Source organism: Anomaloglossus baeobatrachus, chromosome 4 (genome assembly GCF_048569485.1).
Source record: "Anomaloglossus baeobatrachus isolate aAnoBae1 chromosome 4, aAnoBae1.hap1, whole genome shotgun sequence".
Lineage (NCBI taxonomy): Eukaryota > Metazoa > Chordata > Amphibia > Anura > Aromobatidae > Anomaloglossus > Anomaloglossus baeobatrachus.
The window spans coordinates 698,644,056-698,648,895 of NC_134356.1; positions in this window are offsets into that span (position 1 = coordinate 698,644,056).

Below are 4,840 nucleotides of genomic sequence, written 5' to 3' on the forward strand. Positions count from 1 at the left end.
GCTCCACCCCTGGCTGGAGTTATGGACAATATCCACAACATGGAATATGGGCCATAACTTTGCCTGGGAGCGTCGTAGGCGGACGCCAACGCTCTCATTGTGACAGTTATGAATTTAGCTACAGAACGAGAGGACTCATGACTTGTCTACTAGTTCCCCATTGGCTGATATCACGCCTGGGGTATTTCCCCAGGTCCTGCTCCCATAAAAAGGGTGTGCCAGCATCGTCCGCATGCGGAGACACCATTTTTATGGTTGCCATATTTATCGGAAATATGGCTTGCGAGATATGAACCATTTTTTACTGGAGTCGTTCTGTCTGGATAGTTCCATAGCCTTATAATGAGATACAACTCTTGTTACAGGGTGACGGCAGGGGGTCATCCTGCGTCCATTGTTCCCAAGTCATCTAATCTCCATATCCGAGGAGATGGCTGTTGGAGGTGTAAGTGGAACACAGACCAGTTCCTTTGACACCTATCTGCTAAACAAACCGTTTATCCCTGTGGTAAATTTTCTGATTGAAGGAGTTGTGTGAAGGAAAGGGGGGGTGACACCAGGAGAGGGCTTCCTGACATAACTTGAATATCATGATTTATCGTCATATCTCTGGATTTACCTCACACCTCCCCCCTTTTGAGGGCGCTAGGGGGCAGCACACTCCGGTGTTCCCCCGTGCGCCCGTCCGCGACCTCTCCTTGTCGGGACAGCCCGTCTGCGTTACCGTGGTCACGGCCCCTTTTGTGTCGAATGGTGAAGTTGTATTGCTGGAGCGCCAGGCTCCATCGCAACAACCTGCCATTCGTCCCGGAGACAGTGTGTAACCAGCTGAGGGGATTGTGGTCCGTCTCCACGATGAAGTGGCGCCCGTATAGATAGGGTTGCAGACGCTGCAGGGCCCACACTATGGCCAGGCACTCCTTTTCCATCGTGGAATAGGCCACTTCCCTTGGTAACAGCTTCCTGCTCAGGTACAAGACTGGGTGCTCTTGGCTCGCAGAGTCCACCTGGCTGAGCACCGCACCGAGGCCGAAGTCACTGGCGTCGGTCTGTACTACAAACGGCCGCGTGAAGTCGGCTGCCTGTAGCACGGGCGGGCTGGACAGGGCGTCCTTTAGGGCCCGGAAGGCTGTCTCGCAGTCCACTGTCCAATCGACTGCAGAGGGCAGCTTCTTCTTGGTGAGGTCCGTCAAGGGCTTTGCCAGGCTACTATAGCATGGAACAAACCTCCTATAGTACCCAGCGGTCCCCAAGAAGGACATCACCTGCTTCTTGGTCCTGGGGGTGGGCCAGGATGCGATGGCTTCCACTTTCTCAGGCTCGGGCTTCAGTGTTCTCCCGCCTACCCGGTGACCGAGGTACTGGACCTCGCTCATGGCCAGCTGACACTTTCCCGGCTTGATGGTCAAACCTGCCTGGTGGATCCGCCTGAGCACCTGTGCTAGATGCTCTAGGTGATCTTCCCAGGTGGGACTGAAGACGGCAATGTCATCCAGGTACGCGGCCGCGTAACCTTCAAGTCCCTTGAGCAGGGTGTTGACCATCCGCTGGAAGGTGGCAGGGGCATTCCTCATCCCGAATGGCATCACCGTGGAGTCGTACAGTCCAAATGGGGTAATAAAGGCAGAGCGTTCCCTGGCCTTGCGAGTCAGGGGGATCTGCCAATATCCCCGGCTCAGGTCCATGATGGTCAGGTACTGAGCCCCGGCCAACTGATCGAGCAGGTCATCGATGCGTGGCATTGGGTACGCATCGGCGACCGTGACAGCATTGAGCCCCCTGTAGTCCACGCAGAACCGAGTGGTTCGGTCCTTCTTAGGGATGAGGACTACAGGCGAGGCCCAAGCGCTGTTGGATGCCTGGATCACCCCCAGCTTCAGCATCTCGTCAATCTCCTGGCGCATGTGTTGCTGCACCTCCAGGGAGACCCGATATGCTGAACGCCGGATCGGGGGATGATCCCCAGTGTCCACGTGATGGACAGCCAAGTCAGTCCTTCCGGGCTGGTTGGTAAACAACCCCCGGAAGGGGTGTAGGGTGGCCCACAGCTGGGACCGTTGGTCCTCCAAGAGCTGGTGGCCAACCTCCACATCCTCAATGGATCCGCCTGCCCTAACCTGGGCTAGCATATCCAAGAGGGTTTCTGCTTCTCCCTCCTCGGGCAGGTTGCACACGGGGAGCGCACATGCCTCCCGCTCATGATGTGCCTTCATCATGTTCACATGGAAGGGCTTCCGCCTTCCACGGGCAGGGTCCAGGGTGACCAGGTACGTCACAGGGTTGAGCTGCTGGTACACGAGGTATGGGCCTTCCCAGGCTGCCTGAAGCTTGTCCTGTGGTACGGGGACCAGTACCCACACCTTTTGACCCACTTGGTAGGTCCCTGGACAGCTTCCAACCTGTCACCGTCGGCCAGTCTGTGACCATAGGACTGCGAGACAGCGCCTCGGAGGTGACTCTGGTGCGGCCTGAGATGGTGTCCCCCCAAGACTTGATCCCTGGAAAAACCCTCGCTGTCTCCGGGATTGGAGGCATTGAGTTTCGGTGGACGCCATATCTTGGTCTTGTAGGTTTGTAGTTGTGCCGTATGCCTTCCATTTTTGGATGATGGTTTGATCAGAACCTCATGAGATGTTCAGCACTTGGGCTCTTTTCTATGATCTAACCCAGCTTTCCTTTTCTCTTTATCCCTGATCTGTCTCTTGGATTCCTTCGTTTTCATGATCGTCTTTGATCTATGACCTGTCTGGTGAGTCCCTTGGTTTTTATGATGCTGGTTGATCCCTCACCTGTCTGGTGGGTTCCTTGGTTTTCCTAATGCTATTTTATCCCTGACCTTTCTGGCGGGTCCCTTGGTTTTCATGATGCTGTTTCATTCCTCACCTGTCTGGTGGATCCATTGGTTTTCTTGATGCTATCTTATCCCTGACCTGTCTGGTGGGTTTGCAGAAAATACCAATAAATACATTCAAGTTTGTGGAAGGTGAAAAAAATGTGTTAAAAGTTCACAGGGTATGAATACTTTTTCAAGGCACTATTGTAGTAATACAAAAAGATACAACTGCTGAGACAGATTAGAAGAGCTCAATATCTCTGTAACGCTGCGTCCCTGCCCTCCTTGCCTTCCTGCAGGGAGGCGCTTTAACTCACCGCTGCAGCTGGGACCTTCCACACTGCCCGGCGTCCCTGGCTGTCCACCACGTGGGCTTCTCACCCTCCCGAAATCTGTGTGCACCTCACAGGTCCACCAGGAGCGCTCCTATGGAGTGCGTGCACGCTGCTGCTCCTCTCTTAAGGGGCCAGCTTGCCACTCCTAGGAAGTACCTCCGGGCCTATCGCTGGGAGGCACTGGGTATTTAGGGCGAGCTCCCACTAGGGAAGATGCCTGTTCAAAACCCTAGCTTAGCTAGTTAGTGACCAGTACTCCAGCTAGTTGTCAGCTGCCCTTGTCTGTCTTTTGTCTGTTCAGTCCTGTTGGTTCCTTACCTGTTGTTTCTGTCCCGTCGGTGCTACTGTCCCTGCCATGCCTCCAGCCTCAACTACACCGGTGGCCTTCACCACACCAGAGACTGTGCCTGTCCGCCCCGACCATGTCTCCAGCCTCAACTACACCGGTGGCCCTCACCACACCAGAGACTGTGCCTGTCCGCCCCGACCATGCCTCCAGCCTCAACTACACCGGTGGCCCTCCCCACACCAGAGACTGTGCCTGTCCGCCCTGACCATGCCTCCAGCCTCAACTACACCAGTGGCCCTCACCACACCAGAGACTGTGCCTGTCCGCCCCGACCATGCCTCCAGCCTCAACTACACCGGTGGCCCTCACCACACCAGAGACTGTGCCTGTCCGCCCTGACCATGCCTCCAGCCTCAACTACACCGGTGGCCCTCACCACACCAGAGACTGTGCCTGTCCGCCCCGACCATGCTTCCAGCCTCAACTACACCGGTGGCCCTCACCACACCAGAGATTGTGCCTGTCCGCCCCGGCCGTACCTCCAGGGTCAGCTACATCGATGGCCCTTGCCACACCAGAGACTGCCTATCCACTTTATTAATTATAATTATCTGACCATCTGACCCTGCTACCCTCGTTGTCCCTGTTTACACTTAAGACTCGGCCCTGGTTGCTCCTGCGTCTGCCCCTAGCCTAGGGGTCAGCTGCCACAAAAGGGTAGGTCTAGGATCTCCCTGTGGACCAGTGGGTCCACCTCAGCTCGCCATGGCTCCATCCTCGGCGGCGAGCATGACAATCTCTGCTTGCTGTTGAGGAATGAGCGACGGGGAGGCAGGGGAAGAAGACCGTGTGACGGGGGTAGGGGGAAGAGGACCGGGCGACGGGGGAGGAGGGACCAAACGACGGGGGAGGAGGAGGGACCAAACGACGGGGCGCGGGGGGTGACCAAACGACAGGGCGCAGGGGGGGGAACCAAACGACAGGGCGCAGGGGGGGGAACCAAACGACAGGGTGCAGGGGGGGGGAACCAAACGACGGGGCGCGGGGGGGGAACCAAACGACGGGACGCGGGGGGGAACCAAACGACGGGGCGCGGGGGGGAACCAAACGACGGGGCGCGGGGGGGAACCAAACGACGGGGCGCGGGGGGGACCAAACGACGGGGCGCGAGGGGGGACCAAACGACGGGGCGCGGAAGGGGACCAAACGACGGGGCGCGGGGGGGACCCAAACGACGGGGCGCGGGGGGGAACCAAACGACGGGGCGCGGGGGGGGAACCAAACAACAGGGCGCGGGGGGGAACAAACAACGCGGTGTGGCGGGGGTGGAGGAACGGCGGGGCGATGGCTGACATTTTCTGCTCCCCAGAGAAGTGACACAAG